Below are 24,319 nucleotides of genomic sequence, written 5' to 3' on the forward strand. Positions count from 1 at the left end.
GTGATTTTTGGAGAGGTGGATTGCTTTTCACCATACAAAGTCGGAAATGAAAACTTGCTAATTTGGTCCTGATAAGTTGAAATTTGGTCCTATTCAGTTGAAATAGCTGTTAAACCTACTGCTAAGGAAGCATTTCTCTAAGTTCACTCCTGAAAGCACATATCTTTACAGGGACCCACACAGAACTGACAGGCAGATTGCAAGGAATTCCGAAAGGGGAAAACTGATGAGGAAACCTATTTCAAAATACAGAGTTTAGACAGAGAAGCTACAGCAAATTTTCCTGTGACCATTTAAGAAAGCTGTCTGCGCTGCCCTTTTGCTGTAGACTGTTGCTCTCTTAGCACAGCTGGCAAGTGAAAAGAAGTGCTTGGGCCTCAGCTAGCCAAGGTACTCTTAGAGCACAGTTGGACAACTGACTTTTGGGTGTGCTGCTCTGCACTCTTGCAGGGTACCTCCCCACTGTCCCACATTTTCCAAATTGCAGCTTTGGAATCAACTGGAAGGCATCCAAGCTTGTTTCAGGCTAGACTGCATAAATGTACACTGCCTATAGATGTACCTTTTCCACGGCAACAGCAATCCTCCCTTTCCTTCTCTCAGATCCAACAATTTGGACCCTGGCCAAAGAGCAGACTTCCATGGGAGAGAATAGCTGACACCTACAGTGGAGCACCTGTGAATATTCCCATCAAGAGAAAGTAGGAACTAAACAGTGCCACCACTTTGTGAGTGCACAGCAGGAGTTAAACCACTTAAGAGGCAGCCTCCAGCTCATTTGTTTAGTATAAGCAAGGTGCCAAACACATTTAAAGTTCATTAAAAGGTACCTCACACAGGCAGGGGGCTCTCCCCTTCAAAGTCCCTCTTATTTGACCTAACCATTTGATGAAAACAGACAGAAGAAAGGAACTGAAAGTGTTTAGTATGTGTAATATAAGCAGGTCTGGTGGCATACTGATGTTTTCCAATCTCTAAGGAGAGGATAACAGCTGTCTTGCTACTTCAGCCTCCTGCTCCTGAGTTGATTCATGCAGAGTCTAAGAAAAAGATTCATCGCAATGCCTCTGAGCTGGGAGGACATGCAGACAAGGGATCTCTCGTGTAAACCTCATTACACAGCTTTCCACACAAAACGCTTTACGGGAACCCAAACAAATCAAGTGTGTTACCTCTCAACAAACTCCAATTAAACCTTTTGTTTTTCTAACATTTTGGTTTTATGCAAAAAGATCATTTTTCTTTCCACTTCAATATTACACCTTTCTTGGAGCACTAAAAGATAAAAGGAGAAGGAAGCGCTTTTCCTGAGAAATGCTGTGCCAGTCTTCCTGTGCCAGGCCATTCCTGTCTTTTTCTCAGGGATGTATAAAACAGGGTGTGGAGATGGCCTCTTGCAGAAGTACTGGCTGTCTTGCCTCAGTTGTGTTGGTCTCTAGCATATGAAGACAGCTCCCCTCAGAATCCAATGATATTTCTGTACTGAGTGGGCAGCCTTACAGATGAAGTTACATCAGTTGGTCATTTTTTTATTATATTCATTCCTCTGTAAAATTCTGCCTTTTGACAGTTCCTGTAGCATCTTTTGTCGGGCTTAGCAGCTCACCTGTGTTTCGTGCTCCTCTGAGATTCTCCAAACAGCACAAAAAGGGGAGCTCTCAGCCACTTCTTCTGCCTGGTTTGCATTTCCAATGCTGATAGCCATACCCCAATTTCAACCACAGAGCAACTCAGAGAGAAACAAATCAACAAAGCAGTGCAACAACTCTCCACACACCACTCTAGCAGCTGCATGGTGCCTGCAAACCTTGGCTACACTTTTTAAATATTTATTATGTTCCACATAAGAATTTGCCATAGAGGACATCCCAGTAGTCCTGTCCATGCCTGGGCTTTAGGGATTCTAGGCTCCCACTTTCAGGCACTTACATGTCTTTTTCCACATTCACAGAACAGATTGAATAAATATTATCCAACCTTTTCCCCGAAACAACAATGAAGTGGGACCAAATCAACTGCAATTTCAGAGAAGTGTGTTTCAGATACTAAGGGCAAGCCAAAGTTTTCTTACTGCAACTGACTGAAAGCAAAGCAGAGAAATTCACATTCCTGGCACTGATGCAAGAAATCAGAAATGTTCTATGAGACCCCTTGGAACACTGACATTATACCGTGCAGCTGAGCTTCGTGTAGAGGAAGAAGACTTTTGCAGCAATGTCAGCCACTTGTAAAGTAGATCCTCAAACCTGCTTCTCACAACCACTAAAAAATATGTCTGCTTCCATTTGACATTTTTCCCACCCTTCTGGAAACACAATGGTTAAACAGAAATTTGTTCTGAAAAGTTGTCCTTTGAAAACAAAAACTTAATCCTGATTTCAGTGACCACATAACCTCTAGAGGAATAGAACTGCTCAGCACCCAGGCTAGCAGTCTCAGCCACAGATAGGCAGAGACACAAAGAGCAAATCTACAAAAAGCTGGGCAGACATCATCCTCCAAGCATCACAAGACACTGCCTATTCCTGCTTGGTACCCAAAATGGACCAATCTTCTAGGGGGTGAAATAATCTAAACCTCTTCTCTTGTCACCATGGATATGCAGATATCTCCTATTCAAATAGGAGCTGCCGGGGAATAAGTGAAATGAGGAGAATCTGCAGCAGCAGTTGCTAGGGGTTATAAGCTGCTCTTGCAACAGAAAGGGACAGCTTGGACAGACACTCTCACTTTGCATCTGACTTATTTCACCATCACCCACCCATCCAGATTACAGCCAAAATCATGCCATGCACCTTACCGCTCCCTCTTACCACATGGGCTGTTGCCCGTTCATGTGCTCTGCTAATAAATGCAACAGCTATGTATCAGAGAGCACGCAGGGAAAAGGGTTTTTGAGATCTGTGACTGCTTCATCTGGCTTACACCTGCATTTCCTGCATATGTGCACAAAATGCATCCAGATCACACTTTCTTAACCTTAGAGATAGTTACCATAGAAATTACCTGCATCATGTGAAAATCACCTTAATTGACTTCTACCAAGGATCAACATCCTCTGCAAGGCACTGTGAAAGGGGTGGATGCTACTTGCCTAAGCAGGATAACTGCCTAAGCTCTATTTCCTGATTATGTCTGACCTAGAGGTTATCAAGACCCATCATGCAGTCTTCCTTTTTAACCAAGCAGCAAAACCAGTAGCTATAGCTCTTTGGAGCGGAAATTGTCCTTCTGAATGTGTTTGTATTGGGATTAGCACAACAAGGCCCCTGACAGTTATTCTTGCTGGTACCAGAACACAAATAACAACTGTTAAAAAAAAAAGGGTAGGCACTGGCAGTGTTGAGGAGGCCTGTACAAGCAGACAGTGAAAATGAACAAGAGCCCGTGTTACCTTTCAACCCCCTTACTTATTGTGTAGCGCTAGGGGTTGCCCACCCTTCTCCCACATTTGAGCCCAGAGACACTCCTGTTCTGAGCATTCAGCCCTTCAGCACTTACTGATGACAAAAGAAGGTGCAGTTTACACTTACTTTTACAGCTCCATTAAAAGGTCACCTGCAAATAAAAAAAAAAATCAAGCACATTTAGTATTATGTGCTGAATGCCCCCAAATAAACAGGGTTAGATGAGCATTCAGCCCTCATGTAAAAAAATAGGAGAAAAAACTGGCACTGAATGTGTACTTTGATTCTCATTATTCTCATGATACAGAGTCTTTCCTACCAGCAATGTAGCGAGTGGGTTCCTGACAATTACTGCCTCTCACTGCTTCCAGAAAGCAGACTGAAGATGGAGGTGCGGGAGAAATACAATTCCTTTGAACAGTGTATTTCTAAAAGTCCATATGAAACCTGGCAAAAGCCAGGTACTGATGTGAGGAGGAACTGCAGGCAAGGCTCACTTCCACCTGCCTCCTCTCATAGTCCTGCTTAGGCACAGGCGGCTATGTTTTTCAAACGCACTTAAGTGTCATAGTGCTAAACCCCAGTGGGAACCAGTGGTGGATCAGCTGGATCATTTTTGAGGACAAGGCTTTGAAATCTTATAAAAATATTTACAGCAGGCATTGCATAGCGCCAGGGAGAGCCTTCTCTTGTGAAACTCTTCCCACAGCACTTGAACGAAATAGCTATTTCCAATTCACTGTCACCATACTGCTTCCCCCCTTCCTTCTTGCATATGGCCTGTTTAACTGACTCTGTTCCCTCTGACCCCAATTCAGGAAAGCATTTCTGCATGTGCTTAAAACTCCCTGACTTCAAAGGCAGATAAGCACATGCTTCAGTACTTTACTGAACGGGGTGCTTAAGTGAATGTAGACCTCTCCTACCAATGCTCTTTTGTACCTTTTTTATTATGATCAATTACCTTGTATAAAGTGAGGAAAAACTAGCCTGTAAGTTTATTACTTCATAGCTACTTCCATTCATTCTGACTTATAAACATACAGACATGTATAAGAAGATTAAGGGTTTTTCTATCATGGCAGTCCTATGCCATTCCTATGCCACCTAAGTGAAGGCTGTTAACTCTTATGTTCCAGAGTTCTTGAACAAGCTTGCTCTCTCCAAATTCTTACTTTGCCATTTCTCTAATATGAGGCTTCATAAAAAAGTACATTAACCTATGGAAATACACCACAGTGTTGTTCAAAAAGTTGTTCAAATAAGGCCTAGCACTCAGCTACAAATCTCTGAAGTAGCTACAAATCTCTGAAGTAAACAGTAGCTTTGATGACGTTGTCTTATCAAAATACATTATGGTACATGCTTAATTAAAAAAAAAAGGCTTTTTCATTTCTCATTCTTTTGCAAAATCTGATACTTCCTTATAGGTCTCCAAACTCTTAATGCAAATCAGCAACATTATATTATAACTAAAACTCTACTATTAAAAAGTCTTAAATACCATTTGGAAAGTACAAATGTTATAGCAACCAGAGGCATGCTCACTCTCTACATCCTAATGTAGAACTTCTGGCAAAGCAAACTTATCAGTTGACATTAACAAGAACCATTATTTAAACTCAAAAACAAAACAAATGAGTTATATTAACTTCTGCTCATAACAGTTCTACAGTTTTTAGTGGACTGATAAAGACAACTGCAATCGGTTAAGAAATAATTAAAAATCATTCTAATTTTAAACTAAAAGTTCTAGTGAAACAAGAAAAGGGGGACAGATTATGCTGAATTCCCAATTGCATTTTAGAAGAGGCAGATGATGGAGTTGGACAAAAAGCAGGGCAAGAAAGCTGCTTGGGTCCATCATTTCCCCTTGCTGTCCTCTCTGAACAAACCCACCTATCTGACGTTTTTCCACTTTCTGTTTAAATATGCTGCTGACATTATAGGCAAGTGTCCTCTTGCCTTGCCTGGAAAAAAGCATGTTAGAGAACTGTTTGCTGGCATGCTCATGCCCCAAATGCAAGCATGGTGTTGTGCCAGTGCTTGACTCAGGAAGCACAACTGACCACTAACAAACAAGGGGAAACTAGCCAGAAAAAATGCATGCTGTCTAACGCACAAAAGAAACAAACAGAAAATAATAACACTTTCATCTGATATTGCCTGTTGTAACGGTGGACACCATATTTTAGAAAAATATGTCTTCCAAAGAGTTTTCCATAAAGTAATGCTGATGTGGCTTTTGCTTTGTCTGTCTGATTTAGCATCTTCCAAACAGCCATTCTGCTAATATTTTGGTATATGATTAAAAGGGGCTAATTGTGTCTATAAAGAGAATCAAGCATGAAATAGTGGCATGGGCTTAGTTTTCAAAAATGTACAGTAATGACTGCAATTGCTTCTGCTTCTGAAATCTGAACAGACCCTGAGTTTAAACAACTGACTAAAGAGCAGTTCCTCCTACCTTTGTCCCTCAGCAAGTGACTTCAAGAAGCTTTCAAGGAAGCCAAGGAAGACAGCAGAATCCCAGAAACTACAGCAGACTGCTCACCTAAGAGCTATACGTACAGAAATCACATTTAAACGGTCTTTCTCCTGAGCAATTAGAAAGGTGATTTAGAAGGAAGCAACCTAAGACATACACACTGAACGATTAAAATATTTTGGAATTACTTTATTGATTTAAATTAATTTTAGCTATTTTCAAAAGAACATAACACTCAGTTGTTAGACTACTAGGCGACGCCATCTAGTGAAGAGAGTTGAAAAAATCATGCCCCATGCTTTATTAAAAGGTTCATTCTTGCAGGAGGAAATTCTTGTTAGTGGAACGACAGCTTCAAAAAGTGAAAGATCTTCAGTACCTATGAGCATTTGCAAATGTACAGCATTACTTAGGAAAAAGGACTGAACCACTTTATTGACCCCAAAGTAATTTACAGAACTGACAACCCAGAAAGAGAGTTGGGTTAATCACATCAGAATTTAAACAAGCATATCATGTAATCTTGAAATGATACAGGGATACAATGCAAAGCCCACTAAATCACCTTCCAGTTAAGGGAACAGCTACAGATACTATTCGTATGATAAAATAATTTACATATTTTGGAAGATTTCTGTTTGTGTGTGTAAAATACTTGCTTGAAGAATTTAACCCCAGCCTTACAATCCCAAGGGCAAAAAAAAAGGCCAGTGCAGGTTTAAACTCGTTGCTTATTTTAAGAGGTGGAACTCCTTAGTCATCTGCTGGTGATAACTGCTAGCTGTAATTAGTTTCTGGTGGAAATTGCCAGCAGACACAACTAGAAGTTTAAATCAATTGCCTCTGCTAGCTCCTTACAAGAAAATTGGAGTTTCAGGGCTGCATTCCAGAGTGATGGATCTAAGAAACCAAAGCCAATTCGACAAGAAAGGGAAGTGTCCCTTTTCACGGCCTACTTTAACCCTGAACGTTCTGCATCCTTGAGAGGACGTCTCATTTTTTTCTTTTTTTTTGAATTCCCAAAGAGAGTAACTACAAGTCTACAACAAATATTCCACAGACAAGAGCCAGTGTTCAACCCCAATTATTTTCACTTCACAGCTGTGAAGAAGGGAGTGGGGCAGGACAAGATGAGTAGCCAGAAACTGAGAATACTGAGACTAAAGGTAGTAAGTGTAACAGGACTTGCAAGGGGAAATGGAGCCTGGAGAGTGGAAAGCTGAACAAAACCCACAAGCACAAGTAACTCAGTTGGTTCAGATTCACCCCAAATTCCACAAGCTCATGACAGTTCTGCATTTTGATGACACCATTCTGCACTTTTCATTAGTACTGCAGCAATTGCTATACAGATACGCGTATCCCTCTGCTCTGCTTCATGCCGTGTTTTCCCAAATTTTCTGTGTTTGATCAGTATTTGATTATTTCAACATTCAGGGCTTCATCAGCCTGTAATGCATAGAGGCTGTGCATTCTTGTGACCTTTCCTGATCTTGTCCTTCATCTAAACTGTGACAAGTAACTGGCATCATTGCTTTGCCAGTGCTGAGTTTTGTGTAACATAAACTTCAGCTCCATACTCCTTAGTCTTGCTGTGATCTAACTTCCTTGTGCCTAATTCCTGGGGCTACCTGCAGACCTTAAATGGTCAAGAAACACTTTACTTTCCCAAGGCTGTCATTAAATTGCAGTCAACGCGTTTAACATGAAAACAATTGTTTGCAACATTATGGTATCTACAATTGGGTGTTCTAACTATCCTTCAGAAATAACAACTTCTTATCAAATAACATTTAAATATATACATCAGGGGGCTGTCTAAATTCTCCACTTCAGCAGCAATGTGCACACCTGCCTTATCAAGCCAGATAACATGTACATAACAAGAATTTTTGTCAAGCTACCTTTTAGAACCAACGTTACTTGTATATTATAAAACTTAGTTGATGATGTCTTCAGACCAGAAAGTAGAGTGACTTGAGAGATATAAGAAACTCAACACTGACATGCAAAAGACAAAATACAGTGCTTACATGAAAGCTTAATGGAACAGGGAAGAGTTTAGTCAAGCGGAAACTCAGGCATGGGAAAGTGACCTTTTTTGACACTAGATGGACTGGTCACATTATAAAACTGCTGGAATTATGTAGATCCTTCTACAATAAAGTGGTACTAACAACTATTTTGATGTATTTCCTGAAAAGCCACACAATGACAGCACAGCAGAACTGCCATAATCATTCACACCCCAGCTGTCCCATATATCCACAACTGTCTCCTAAGTATGTTTTAATATTCACTTTGTTTCCATACTCCCAGATGCTGTTTTTTGAAAAAGGTATAGGGGGTATTAGAAAAAATATACATACACATGCTTGAGTATATTACTCACACATACATACACACAATATTATGCTTCTCACAAAACAGGTTTAAGAGCTTTCTAACAATGCAATTTCCTTTTAAAGGGGCCTATTTTAATATCAAACCTCTAACAGAATGCTAGATGGCTTTAGAAGGATGGGATATTTTCCCCTCCGATTAAGAAAGAAGGAAAATATTCTGCAGATCTAATCCTGCCTACAGGCTATTTTTTCCTCTCCTTTTTAAAATGCCAACACTTAGTATTTAATTATAAATCTGGAGTTTTGCACAAAAATGGGATCTTTCTTAAGCTCTCTTTTGCTCTGTGTTCCTCTGACCTAAAATTGTAAAGCTCTTTCCTAAGACTTTTATCATTTCTTTCTTGTTACAAAGATATTCCTCTTATTAAACAAGCAATAGAACAAATCCTGATTCTTCTTAAAGCATTGGAAAAGCAAAGTTTCTGCCAAAAAATTCTGCATAGCCGAGAATGTTAGCTAATGTACATTCATAGCTTCCAAGGCTAAATCAGTTTGCGCCAGATAAGAATCTCACCCAGGAGCTGAAATTCTCCAAGACATATGCTCTTTTGAGAAAAAGCAAGCAGGAGATTAATAACTCTGCAAGGATGAAAAGTCTCTTGAGCAGGGAAAAGTCTCTTGGATTCATACTTAGTCCAAGGATTTCCCCCCACCCTTAAGCACTGTGGAGTGTTTAAGCACTGTGGAGTGTTTAGCCCTCTAATATCCTGGTTTCACACCATGTGGCTCCATCCCCCAGGCCGTGTGGGACTGCAAGACACAAATCAGAAGTTCAGCTCTGCCATGAGTAACATGACCCTGAAGTCTTTCCTGATGGAAAGCAGACGGCTGCCCAACAGAACGTGCTGCTCACAAAGACTGTATCATTCTCCGCCTCTCGAAGACACCACGCACTCGAACACCAACGTAGTTTTTTCACCCAAAGTATCTGAGGAGGAATATAACCCACAGGCTGCTACTCCCCTTGAGATTTCAGTTCTGTTTCGAAATGCTTGCTCTTTTCTAAAGGGCAGAACAAAGAGAATGTTTGCCTTGCAAAATGCCTCTGAAACTAAAAATGAGAAATTACATGAAAAGTGTACAGCTTTAATTACTTCTCTCAAGGGGACAGGATAGCAGTTTTGCATCCCCATCTTGCTTCTCTTTGCCCTGGAAATTCATGAGGCTATCTGAAATACAAATGGTCGTATTTGTAGAGAAAAATGACCTACATTACATCCTCAACAGATCATCTAAATAACAGGACGTAAACTCTCAGAGAATTAGTTTACATTTGAAACATTTTCAAAATATTGTTTTAGCTGGGTACAATAGACCACCATAAGATGTGACACACAGCAAACACAGGGCTTCAATTAAACAGCTGGCAAACAGCCAGGAAGAGATAAAGGCCCAGGCTGTCACTTGCTAGACAATATATATGGCTATTTTGGCAGCCAAAACTGAATGTGATAATTGAGCCATGACACATTAAAAAGGCACACGATTTTCAAGGAAAGAGTTCCTGAGAACTAAACAGACAGCATATATAGTATGCCTACAGTGAAGCAAGATTTAGGAGTAATAATGAGATCTGACTGATTACAATTCAGTGGTGCAAAGCCAACCTTGTTTAATGCTCTGTATGCTGCTCTGTAAGCAGCTATATACAACCAAACACAAAAATAGATGTGTACAGCCCATGAAGACAGTCAATATTAGAAAAAATAGGAATCTGAAGAGTCTGAAGCATTGGCTTGATTTTTTTTTTTTCAATATCAGTAAGGATTTTATACAGTAGCATTCTCATCTCCGGAAATTATACTGCACCTTGATTTGATTTTCAAGGGAAAGAGCCGCAATCTACATACTTCAATGTAAAAAAATACAGATATAGTAATATATGAAGAGTAAACAACCCTTCACAATCACACTTTTGCTATAAAGAATGATGACTACTGTGCTTAAGACATGAAGAACATGGTAACACTGGCAGCAATAGTGGTTTGGAAGACAAAGTCCATGAGCTTTTCTAGGCAACATACAAAGACTACATTTCACTGCATGTTTTATTAAATAACCTAAGGACACAACAATGAACAAATGTACCAAGCAAAGACATGGTTTTAAGTCAACACCCAACAGTTATATAAAGCCTCCTTATAATTGCACTCCATCAAGTCAGCATGCTGACACCAACTGCATTTCCTTCTGGAGCAAAGAACTTGAAAGCCTATACATCGTCAACCCCCATCCCATTCATCCACAAACCTCCCACAAAATGTAGGTATTTCATGATCTAAAATTATGCATATATAAAACAGAAGCTAAATTTAGGCTCCGTAATAGGAAAATCTTTATGAGGAGCTTACTTCCTAATCTTATTCTAAATTTAACCACATTAACAATGTATTCAAATTAAGAAATTGCTTGTGTACCTTCCCTAACCAAAAGCTGCTGAATATCAAGAGAGCTTAAAAAAATTAAAGGAATCCACTTTCAGTCCCACTAGCACCAGTAATATTAACAGAACAGTTGCACAGGCCTTCATAATGTTAATACCAATGAAGCAGAACTGAATCCAGTAATACCGGGGAAACTTCTGGAAATGATCCTTTATACCAAGCATCAAAGGAAAAGGCAAAAATACAGAGACAGGAATTTAGAAGTGACCCCTTAAGTTTAACCTAATTTCTTGTCTCTCAAATCCTAAATATTAAGATGCTCTAAGACATGGAGATTTCCTCCAAAACAAACTTCTTTCCACCTCCAAAACTCAAATGCCCAAAGCACACTTCATATCAAACAACCAGAGCAAACCAGAGCAAAGTTGCCATAGTAGGCCAAAAGAACCAGCATCAATACTCGACTGCATACTGGAAACAGAGTACAACAAGCAACTGTAATAATTACATAATCTATGTTTATAGTATATTATAAAATTATCTTTAATGGCTGTGATAGTCACTTCATTAAGTGTCAGTAAAGGAAATGAAAAAGCTTAAAGATGAGGTCAGAACATGTACTTTTGGCTGCTTCCTGAGGAGATGCATCAAGTATGTTATTTCTGTCTGAAGAACAGCAGACTTCTCAGGGTATGTGATATGCAGGACCAAAAAAAAAAAAAGAAATCATGATATGAATTTCTCTGCCTCCCAGATTAAAAGGAGCTTAAAGGGACAATTGCAAGGATAAATCAATCCAGTTCATCCATCTGAAAGATCCATATTATTGCAGGTATTATGGCATATTGTAATAGCTTGATATATTAAAGAAACATAGTCTTGCTTTTTTTTGTCCCCTGGACAGCGGTGGATGCACACGCATATTATTCTGTAGGTTATGCCGAACGATGTTTAGTTTCAGTTGAAACAGGGCCAATTCATGCTCCCTTCAGAAAAGCATTTAAACATACACTCACAAGTTTTCCTGAAAAAGGTGAGAAAGGTATGGTGTGCTTTTTCTGACTCAAGGCCAGAAACCAGAGAGGCAGCAATTAAAAGTATATAAACAAAAGAGGAATGAAGAGAAATGAGTCCCCTTTTCATTAACATAGTTCATACACTTACCTCTTGCCTGAAAATCCTTTGAAATCTCAGTAAAAAGAGGAGAAAAACACTTTGTTTCTCTTCTCACAGAATTTAGAGTTTATTTATATGTATGAACAGTTCCCCAGTATATACATGCTTATCCAGTTGTTCTATCTGATCCTAAAAAAATACTTTAATCAAGATGTCTGCGTACCTGTAACATCAAGAAAACACAGAGGCATGACCGCAATTTTGGACAAACGGTGGACATTAGCCACAATGAATGGATGTTAGTGACACAACGAGAGCTGCGTGTCATTCTGACCACGCGGAAATGAAGTCGCTTTCAGGCACACCAGAGTGCCAGATGGATCACCTCTGGAAACACTCACCCACGGACAGGGGCAACAGTCAGGTTTAAGCACGGAATTACAGAAAATATGGGAAAGTAATCTACCGATTCTTGACTTTCACAAGGAAGAAAGCTCTGATCTGTTGGCATTTAAATACCTGTAAGGAAAAAAGACTTAGACCTTGCACCAGAAAAGAAAGTTTCTACAGCTACAGTCCAAGGACCCCATGGGAAAGGACCAGTACTAACACGGAGAATTCATATATTCAGGCTATTAAAGTAGTTTTACAGCTGCCAGAAAAAAATAAGTTTGTAAGATTCAGAAATTATGCTTTTTCATGGATTTTGTATTCCAGCCTGACTGTGAACACCCAGTTATTAAAAGAGCACTCAGGGAATTAAATGTCATCCAAAAAGTAAATTTTCATATAGATTAAGGGAAATGATGGAAAACTGTTTTAGGACAAGAAACAAACATAAATAAATAAACATCATTACAGAATGAGAACATTTGAGGACTGTGAATTAAACTGTGCCAGGCAGAAAAGGAAAGACTGAGTAACATGAAGAGAAATACTAGAAGTAGAAGGTAGTTTATTTACATCTATCAGGGAATCAGGGAAGTATTTCTTGTTATGACTACGATAATTCAATTTGACCTTTGGGCATTAGTTACTGGCTGTAATTGCAAAATAAACTTTGTCTATAAACACAAGGAATTATAGGTAAAAGTTTTTATCCTCTGTTGCACACAGCAGTGGTTGTAAAAAGGTGTGTCCTGGTATCACATAGGACACTAATCCTCCCCACAAAGTAGAATACCCTGGAGTAGATAACAACATACTCTGCAAAGTAAATCTTCTCTTCATTTATATTCTGGCACACTTTCCCAATGTTTACATTTATTCAACAAGCCAAAAAATTACTCAGACTTATTTCTTCTTTTATATTTTACATTTAGTAGAACAGCAAAGCTCTGAGCACCTGGACCATAATTAAATCTATAATTCATCCAGCAGCACAAAGACTAATACACAAATAAATTAACTCCACCTGCCAGAAGAATTAATAATACAGGGAACAATTTATTGCAGACACCAATAATGAGAACAGAGAGGTTCTACAGTAAAGCTCCTGTCTTTCAAAGTATACTTAGGAAGATCTTTTTCCCCAAATTCCCATTTTAATGGTGTTGTAGACTCCAATGCTAAAACTTCAACACAAGGCTAGGAAATCAGAGGATCTATTAACACCCTTCCAGATCCAGAGGCACAGTATTAGCTAGCCTACCAGAAGCAGAGCACAGCTACACGACGAGTGTACTGGGCCAACACCATTCCTCTCCCAGGGAAAAGATCCCCTTGGCTAGTGCTATGCTGTGTGGCTGGCACTGGAGCATAGCTGAGATACCCTTCAAAAACACTAATTCCTAACTGAGATTTAAGCCACTTGGGACCATTTGCAGTTGGTGTAATTTTAAACAGCCCTCAAGATATTGTAATTTATACGGCCTACAATGGCCCAAGGACTGAAGAGTGCAAAGGTGAATTTCTCTGTCCTGTTCTGCACGCAAACTGAATAAAATCCAGGGTCCAGCTTCCACCTAGCTTAAAGAGGATAGTTAATCACTCCGGTAGTGCCGGGATGACTCACAGGGCTTTGTACTCTGCCAGCTTACTTTGAAGCTAACAGAGATTTTGCATACAGAACGTGTAAAGCAGTTACAGTACAGTATATTACAGATCCTGCTTGTCAAGCATTCAGTGCTCGTGACATCTGCTGCAAAACTAACCACATTAGATTCCTCGATTTTGTGATCAGTGACCAATTTTGAAAAAAGGCCAACAGAAGTACTTCCACAAATAACATTCACTGTACTACACAGATTGCTCACTAGATGATTTATTGTTCCATTTTTTTTTCCCCCTCAGACTTCAAAAGTTAATGGACCTTTCAAAGTTAACAAACCTAGAACACTTCTGGGCAAAAATGGATTTGGACTAGGACCTGGGGCAGTATGGTTCTCATAAGTATCTGTTTTCCTTCATGGACTTTTAATAAGCGGAAAACCAAAGTGGTATTTCTATTGGTGCACTAGTATTTTTTAAACAACATTCTAGCTCCTTAAGTTCTCAGAGTAGCCACTATCACAAAAGTGGGCAGGCGTCATTTCAGCTGGAAAGTTTCCCAGCCTGGATGGCTTTCCAGAAGGATATTAATGGGGAGGTATCCAGCTTATTTCAGATGTAGAAAAAGATATGCTCACTGTCACTCCTGTCTTCTCACTCCCACATTAAAAAAAAAAAAAAGTGTAAGCAGAGCTGGGTCTGACAACTCAGATGAGAGATTTTATTATTCAGAAGTGGCTTAGAAAACATTTACTCTTCAAAGGTCAGAATCTGAATACAGGAGGAAAGAAATATTAAGCACACCAAATCTATATTTAATGCTACTACTGCTAGTGAAAATTCAAAATCTGTTTTGGCTAAAAGTAGTGCATTTGTCAGAAAACAAAGCATGAAGTTACTAAAACCTCTTTTAAAATTCTGCTTGAGAGAAAAGTAGGCAGTAGCCATTTACAGTGTAAATATCAAATACTGTCTGCTCCTCAGTTAACAACACAGCAAACGCACACAGAGCTATTCATAGGAGATACAAATGGCCTAAATAACATCCAGAAGCATGAGGAGTCACATTCCTTTCCTGAATGAAACAATCCTGTGTTTAAACAGTTTGCAGAATATACAGATAGAGACTAGAATACAGATCTGTCAGTATATAAACCTATGCTGTTGTGAATTTCCCTCTTCCAGCATCAGTTTATTCCAGCAGGGAGTTCAATGACAAGACGTGTCCATAACCAGGTGAACCAGGAACCCGAGGAATTTGGAATGAAATCTAAATCTAGCCTCAGAACAAGATTCCAAGTTCAAAGATTTATTTTGCCAACATTCTAGCTAATATTTGTGAGAACAGTTGTATTTTGGCTTATGATTTCTAGGCTAGCAAAGCTCTGTCTGCCTCAGTCCAACAGAAAGCCTCCCCAGACATTTAAGGTATGAAATAAGGACCCTGGGAATTTGATTTTTTTAAATAATATCTCAGTGTGACAGTTAAAATGTCAATGCTTGACTGTTTCATGGATATTACAGAAACAGCCCACAAACACATCTACCCCTTTCCACCAACCCCACTACATAACTCATTCCTTCACATGCTTCAACTTTTCTCACCCATCACCAATCAAGATATGAGCATTTAAGGCCCCAAATTAACCTTGTTCCATACAAAGAAAAAGTTGCCACTGTGCAGATTTAACTCCATTTAAAATTTTCCATAAGCTTCTCCAGTATTTAAAGGAAACTAAAGCAATGAGTGAAGTAACATTCCTGGCTACAGAGAGGAGGTGGCTGTTGCTAAAACACCTCCAGAACTCAGGTGGGGCTTCTCCATACCCAGAGCCTGAAACTAAGTATTTAACCAGAAAAATTCTGCAATCCAAGAAAAGAAATAAATTGTGAATGCCCCTTCCCCTTAGAAAAGAGATAAAGAGAAACTTTTAGAGGGGGAATCTGAGAACACAAATAAGGTAAAGCATATTACTTAAAACAGAAGAAACCTTCTCCATCTCTCTAATCAACAACCACTAATGGAAACTGCCAAAAATAGAAGAAGTTTTAAATGTAAAAAAGGAAAAAAAAACTAGTTTTTTTTTTCAACATTTCAATACCTTTTTAAAGAATCTAATACTGAAAACAACTTTACATGTTTAGTGAACAAAACCTCATTTCTATAAACTCATGGTTCCATGGAAGAGCTCCACATTTCTTACAGGTGCTTCTACACCTAGGTATCAACTTACAGAATCAGCTCCTAATTTTCACCTTCTCTAAAACATTACGTACAACAAAATACAACAGTCACCATCACACAATGCCAGGCCAAATTTAGTTTATTAGTTCTTGAACAAATAATCATTTCTAGCTTTATTTAGACATTTTACGTAAAGCTTAGAATAATCACACAAAAGACAAACAAGTGCAATTCATAAGAAAGAACTGTTCTCAATCCCTTCTACCCAAATCAGAAGTATGAAAGTCTAACTCAGGGCATACTCTTACAAAGCTTACTTTCTTCAGAGAGAAAAAAAATGGCAACAAAGTGTTTATGTGATTAGTACAACTCATACGTGTTTAATTTCCTCCTCCTCCTCCTCCTCCTCCTCCTCCTCCTCCCCACTCCCACCCCCACCTGCATCTTAATTAATTTCTAATAGGGCACACTTGTCATTTTATAGGAACTTTGCCCACAATATATAGGGGAACCCTACAGTGCTCAGAGTATAATAGTGGTTTTAGTATTAAAAGCTGCTACCACTGCTCTCTTCTCTAACTGGTAAGAGCTTACTTTGTTTTGGCTATTCATAAACCAAAAAAAACCCAGCAAGCCTACTAAAAAACAAGATTTAAAATCATGCTAACCTGTGGTACTACCATGAAAAATTAATAGCTAACTGAAATACTTGAAAAAAAAATCCTTTTACAATATTTGCTCTCAGAGAATCTAAAAAGTAATTGATTTATCAACATATTGATCTATTTAGGGTCTGGTACTGCATAATATCAAATGAATTGCTGTTTTCTTATTGCTCTATTTTGGTGAGGTCCGTTTTACTTGTTCCTCATTTAAAAAAAAAAAGTTACTCTGTGTTTGGTTTGGTGTAAGTAAGTATACCAGCTGTAATTCTGGCCTTCAGTTATAAACAAAAATCAAGATCTCTTTATAACATCTGCAGCTGACATGTACTTTAAAAAAAGAGGTAACCAGGTTGCTATTTCAATTCTTTAAGTTACTGCAGCAGTCCTAGCACTTTGTGATAGAAGAAGAAGGAATGCAGGGCCAGGCACTACCTAATTCTATACAGAATTTGTATAGTTAGCACAAAATCTATTCTTGGCAAGCAAACACTTTTGCAGTCATAGACTGCGTGTGCACGTCAAAGAGTCTATCATGTGAAGATCACCCTCAGATCTGATCGTTCTTTAATCATGCTTGCAGAATTTTAGATTACACAGTATTTTTTCCTTCTTGCATAAGAACTTTGATTAATACTCAGACTACACTTAATATGCTGCAGGTTATACTATGTAACTTAATTCACTTAAACATACTTCCATTAGAATACAGTGTTTGTTACAAGTAGATACTAGTCTCATAAGACCTCTCCCTGCTTTCCTTTATATAGGCTAGAAATTAAACTGAATCACACTTTTTCACAATTTTGGAGTCTAAAACTTCAAAAACAAAACCCACAACTCTTTAAGTAAGCTTTAGTATAGCAGGTTTGGTTCTATGGTCCCTTGAAGTGTGTGTTGGGGGAGGTATTATTAAATCTTTGTATCCCATTATAGCTTCTGATGTGTATGTTACTGAAGTAGATACAGATATGCCCCAGGTATCTATGAACAAGTCAGGACCAGCACCAATGCACAATGATAACAGAACGCAGTGTGAAATAACCACCCCGTGCCACTTAACTTGTCCAGTGGATTCCTCAGCCTGGATGAGGTCTCTGATGCTGAGGTACCAGGTAGAAGGACAAAAGCGAGTTAAAGTATGAGCGTACCCAGGGCAGTGACTGCACAGTAGACGCATCCTTTGTTAGAACAGGTCGGGGGGAATCTAGCTGGCCGTTGTCTGCTACAATAGCTGCTGCTTCACAGCAAGAATCATCATCAGCTGAACGTATCTCCTATTGCGTAGCTACTAATCTATTGTAATGCTCTTTTTTTTCTCCTCCAAACTCACTCTGCTCAAAGCATTTATACTCTAAATTTTTTATTTAAATTGCCAATAAAAATAGCATTCTGATGCTAGCTCTCCCTTACAGAAAGGAAAAAACAAATGTTTGTTTGCCATTTGTCCCATGGAATCTGATCTGCTGATGCTCTACTGACTTACGCTGTTTTCAATGTTTTGGTGACTTCCTTGTCTAGGTTTTAACTCGGGTTAGCACTTCAATCTCGAGCCTAAACTGCCTCACTGCAGCTAGAGGCTCTATTGGGATTTTTTTTTTTTTTTTTGGGGGGGGGGGGGAGGGGGGATGATTGAGAACCCATTGCCCAGTATCCTGTGCTGCTAATCCAATCGTGGGGCAGCTTGAGCAGTGAGCATAGCTACCTGTGGTCACGCTACAGCATGGCTCAAGCACAGACAGGTCAGCATGGCTTTACAATGAAGGCGTACCTTAATTTGCTTACTGACTTCCAGCCTTGCCACTAGAGCTATGCGGAGGGTTTCTGGCGAGGGAGGAACCCACCTTGGAGACAGTTGTGTTGCGAATCCCTGAGGCTGGCCTTTAGATCTGCCGTCTGCGCTTTGCCTTTGTTGGCTACTTTCCCAGTGTCTGCACCCTTCTGCATGCCTCAGAGAGGAACTACTGAAGTTTATAGCAGCATTAACTCATCGGCTGGAAACGTGCCAGGCTGCTTACATTTTCACTACAATCTTCTGGGCCCTGATTCCACAGGGCGCTTAGATCCATGGACAGAGGCAGTATGCTATACAACTATTTTGTGATGTGCTTGACCCACTTGGGGTGCGTGTGTGCAGATGCATTAGAGCTTGCATAACTACTGCAAATTGCCTCTGTGAAGCAGGGGGAAAAATATCCCTTGCTTTTGTTTACCTCAGTATTAGAGGGACTTACATGTCTGGAACAAAAGCAGAGAGTCCAAGCACAGAGCATGTGACCCAACAAATAAAGATCTACGGCACAATCAGTGCTATTACTTTCCCACAGCGGTGATGCACCTCTGGGGAGCTGATGCTATGCTCCTAGCTTATTTCTAGTTATCAGCAGAATGTGACAACTTTGTGCAAGGGAAGTAGGATTGGTCCCAAAATGGAAACAAAGCTGAAAGGAAAAAATTTGATTAGAAAAAAAAATCACTAGGTATTTGCTTTTATAATTGACAAACAGAAGAAAAACTATGCTTCTACTAACTTTTAATAATTGTTGTTACTGTTGTTGCTTAAAATGATAGATCCTGTATATTTTCCAGGATGATTATACTACAAAACCTTGGTTAAAATACTGTTTTTAAAATGAAGGGAAAATCACTTCTTGATGAACTCTCTTTTAGCGCTATCACTTAAATCCAGTATCATACAACTTGGTCAAAATAGTCCTCAAGAAGTCACTTAGTTCATTTCCTGCCTAAAGACAAGATCAACTATATTTAAACTGTTCCTGACAATGATTTATCTAGCCTTTGTTTTTAAACCTCTGGTGACGCAGGTTCACCACCTCCTTAGATATACTGTCTTTAGAGTTACTCCTAACATCTAAACTAGATTTTCCTTACAGCAATTTAAGCTGCTCTCCATAACCACTGCAGATAGAACTAGCAATAAGGGATTTTGCAGTAACTCTTTCTGCATCCAAAGACTGTTATATTATTTCCTTCCTCAAATCCGGATTCTTTCTAGTTAGTCCACGTCACTTAAGAGTGCAGTGCTTAGAACTGGATAAGTACCCCACCTGGACTGTACCAGTGCTGAACTGAATGGGATGACTTTACCTACCATGTATTCAACTTTTTTTTTTTTAAACATCTCACTGTTGTGATGGCTGTTTCATTTCTCTTCTTGTGGCTCAGTACTGTTGACTCCTGGTAAGCACAAAATCCTCAGAGCTGTTACAACTTTCCTGAACTGCTCCTTATCCACTCTTTTCCCCCCATGGACTTGTGCAGCTGATTATCCCTACTAAGTGCTGTGCCTTGCCGTCTTAATTATCAAATTACATGCTATTTTTAAGGTAACTTCTTATTTGTCCAGGTCACTTTACATTCTAGTTCTGTCCTCCAAGGTGCCCACAGCCCCTTCCCCTTGCTATTACCTGCATATGTAATAGCTACATGCTCTAGTCCAGTATCTAAGTCAAGGAAAACATCAATTACTAATGAATGCAGGACAGTCCTCTACAGACCCTCTCTACAAATCTTTCCAACTTGAATGTAAGCTATTGGTAACCACAGTTCTCAGTGGCATTTTGTCTATGCAATCTCTTCCCTCATTTGCTTTTGAAAGCAACACTTAAATAGAGACACAGTTGACAGTGGTGAAAATACTGTTGTGAGTCCTGAGAGATCTGACCAGTCTGTTTTACAATTAGTGGTATTAAAATTAACAACTGCTACCATCACAGTTCTGAATTAGACAACAGTGTAGTGCACTGTCTGCATGGGGACACTCTAGAAAACGAATTCAAATTAATGCAAGCAGATAAGGACTCATTTGTCACTGGAAGTTACTGGCTCAAAGTACTGCGTCCATTTAAAGCTAAAATATAGTTCCTGGCTTGTTTAATAGTATGCATGCTCCTGTCCTGGATGGCAATTAGACATCCTTGCTCCTGCCCACTAAACTCAAACATGATCAAGGAATTTTTCATGATGGCCATATTGCCTGTTTCAAATGTTCTACATATATGCAAATACTAGTTACATCAGTTAAAGAAAATCTCCATGCATTTTTTACATGAAGTAGCCAACTTGCTTTCAATAAAGGGTTTAATGTAGTTTAACTGATTTTCTTATTTGCACTTTGTTAATTTGGGTTAAAATTAGGTGTCCTGAGGCTGTAAAAGTAAAGATCAAATCAAAGAAAGGTAACTGATGTACTCAGGCAAATCAGTCTAAGGGGGAAGTGTTCAGTGTGCTTGCCCTATACGCTGCTATCACAAAATAAATGTGACAGATTGGCAGTGTTGACCAACGTACAGTTTGGATGTAGAAAGAAAGATACATACATGGTGTATTTTAATCAGTATTATTATGGTCTGAAGAGGTTTTGTACAAATGGATATTTGAAATGCAGATTTTTCCTCTAGATCTAAGAACAAGTTACTCCAAGTTCTTACAAATTTTTGCACAGCAATGCTTAAAGCATTGTTTAAACAGACTGGTCCTACTTGGACTCTTTCTACTGTTCCCAAATAGAACTGGGACATAATGAGGTCAGTTTTCTAACACCAGTAGTTGTGACAAGTGTTTGAACTATTTAAACAACCCTAGAGTAGATACAGGTTGACACAAATTTCTTTTATAGTTAGATAGTTTTTTCTTTAGTTTTGACAGTAATACTAATAAAAGCTCTCACCAGTCTTCATAAGGCCTTTTGACTAAAACACAGATTTATTTAAGAGCATGTCTAAAAGCACTGTGGACAGTTCTTATGCAAGGGCCTAAACTGCAAATTTGTAGGCAGGAAAACTTGCTCCTGTGAATAGATATGTTGACTTGTGTTGCATAACCCTGTCTTCATTATGCCACAGACATTTACTTGTATGAGAAAATTCAATGTGTGGGCGTTGGTTTAAAAACCTTGGTATGTAGCTTGCAAGAGGTGGCTTCTAGTACAGAAGAAAAAAAAAAAAAGGCATTTTAAGTTAGTAGATCTGTCACCTACTCCCAACTGAAGAAAGTAACTTAAATATTCTTACAATTCAATATATGCAGGAGTTGCACAGTTTTCCACTCTTGCATTTATTTTTAATAAAAGCACATTAAATAAATGTACTTTAGCTATACCTAACACTTTTAAACATCTTGCTGAAATGCCTTTCTAAATTTGTTTCATCCCTACTCCTTAAGTAGTTTTGGTGACTACTTGCAAATAAGGTAACAGGCATTCTGTATGTGTGAAGATGGCAGAAATAGGCTGTTACTACAGATGGACAGAAATACTTGACTTCTGATTGCTGTGCTAAACTATACTGCTTCTTGCTAGTTTGACCTAAACTGTATTCTGCTTGTGGGAAAGAAGAAAGAACAGAAAAACTGCTTGACAGAAATAGTTCCAGCTAAACTAAGTTTATCATTAGATAAACCTATCTTTAAATCACTGCGAGCCATTGATTTATGTTTGGAGATTAACAATGAAGGAATTGCTTCAGACGGAACTGCAAGACTATGTTCAATAATATAAAGTAATATTTGAATATTGAAAAGCTAGCTTCAAACATGATCTTACAGGATTTTTGAACCCTCTTAATTTGTACTTTTGTAACTGCAATCTCTGGTAAAGGAAGTGTTTAAAAATAATTATGTGCATTTGTATCCTCAGAACCATTTTGCAAGCTCCAGCTTTCTTTTCTATATTACATGCAGTGGTGAGCAAGTGCTTGGGGGTAAGACAGAATAAAGAGTATAATGTAACTCTCAGAAGATACATTATCAAGTAGAACTAGGGTGCTGTTTAATTTTGCTCATTCAACTTCAGCCCAGGCATTTTTGCACATACTCATAATACACTGTTTCTTACATACCTTAATCAACTCCTTCTACAGGGAACCATTTAATCACAGCTGGGGTTTTCAGTGCAGAGGTAAAAAACAAGAGATGAACAGCTTTTTTTCATGAGACTAAGTATAGCTCAATATGAAGAGATTTACCCAGTAAGAAATGAACAGAATAAATGCAAAACTGAGGCACTGCCATTACTCTAAAAATTCAGAAGTTTGAATTAGGGGAAAAAAAGCACACGTTAAGAAGATGTAGTCACATGTTTGTGCTATTGTACAGGGGCCTGGTATTCGACTGCATTCAGAATAATCTTCCTCCTACAGACTTTAAAAAGCAACATAACTAATGCCTGGTTTTCACAAAGGCGAGAGGAAGTTTACTACATTTGAGAAACAAAGGAATGGATGGACTTTATTAATATCCTGGTGTGTCTGGCAAAATGCTTGGTGTGCACAATGCCTCCTCTGGGAAGGAGGAAAACCCAGCAGAGCAGATTTGAATAACCTATTTAAACCACTCAAGCAAACTTTGGATGATACCTTCTCCCCTTGCCCTGAGGGAAGACTATGGAGTAACTGCATGAACCTGCTTCACTGACAGTCACCTCCATGGCAGGCCTGGAACAAACCACAGCTGTGCAGTAACATCTTCAACAGGCACAACTGTTTGCAGAGTAAACACTTGCCTATAACCTTACTGTAGATAGAGTATGTTATCAAAAAGAAGGCTTCTACCAGCTTATCTGTGGCACTTTGCTCGGTAACGCAAGGCTGTGGAATGGTCCTTGAATCCAGAGCTACCTCTGCCTGTGGAAGAGGCTGTCCTGGCTCTGCCAGCACAACTGTTCACTGCTTCTCATGGTATCACACAGCTCAGCTGAAAGAGCTTAAACTGCTGGTCTAGAATTACCTTCACAATATTGCTTTAAACACATGCAGCAATGCTTCCCCAGGGATGGGGCAATAACCGCCTCAAGTGAGGCGGAAACAAACATCTGGATTCATGGGTCCTTAACTGAACCAGCAAGGGCATTCCTCTACCAGGGTTTTACAGGTATTTTTGCTTTGTGTCAAATATCCGACCATCGGGTTAGACTGGCAAAACCTTGTAGCATAGAATTGGCCTGAGACACAGCAGTAATTAAATGGACAAATGCAGTCCTTTGGGAGCGCAAAGATCCCATACTAAAACAAAACCCCTATGTTTCTTGCTCCCATTGTGCGCAGTACAAAATACATTGGAGTGGTATGTGTTTTGGTTTTTCCCAAACTTAATATGGTCCAAAACAATTCTGTGCATATAACTCCATTTTTCAAGAAACAGGATACACTGTAAGCTCAAAAGGACGCAGTTATTTAATGCAGACATGTTATGCTCATACACAAATTAGGTATTACTCAAATCGACAGGCTGCACAGAGAGACTATATGAAAATTTTCCTTTTTTTAAAAATTGGCTTTAACTTAGCTCTTCTGCACTGGTTTTCAGTTATATTGCATGCATAATTAAGCTATTTCAAGAAAGGTATGAGTTACGAAGCAATCATAGCAGGAATCCAAAACTAAAAGTTTTTAAAGTCTGCTAGTCACAACCTCAACTAAGTAACTTAAAATGAACAACTCAAATTATCAATCTACTTACAAGCCTAGGAAAGGATACAAATAGCAAAATCAACTGCTGCCTTTGTAGTATTGCTCAAGAAATCACATCAGTAACTATTAGTGTAAAGGCATGAAAATAAACACAGAGATATTAATCTCTACTGAGAAAATCTTCCCAACAGAACTGGGTTCAGTCAGGCTAGAGGATGTGACAGAACAGGGAGCCTCTGTAGCGATCCAAGAATCT

The 24,319-nt window shown here is 39.0% G+C and overlaps 1 protein-coding gene across 1 annotated transcript in view; it reads right to left on the reverse strand.

The window, feature by feature from the left end:
• The window catches only part of UBE2E3 (ubiquitin conjugating enzyme E2 E3), a 64,412-nt gene that overhangs the window by 32,265 nt on the left and 7,828 nt on the right, over window positions 1-24,319 (reverse strand). The gene's annotated exons all lie outside the window — the stretch shown is intronic.

This window comes from Apteryx mantelli, chromosome 6, assembly GCF_036417845.1.
Source record: "Apteryx mantelli isolate bAptMan1 chromosome 6, bAptMan1.hap1, whole genome shotgun sequence".
Taxonomy (NCBI): domain Eukaryota; kingdom Metazoa; phylum Chordata; class Aves; order Apterygiformes; family Apterygidae; genus Apteryx; species Apteryx mantelli.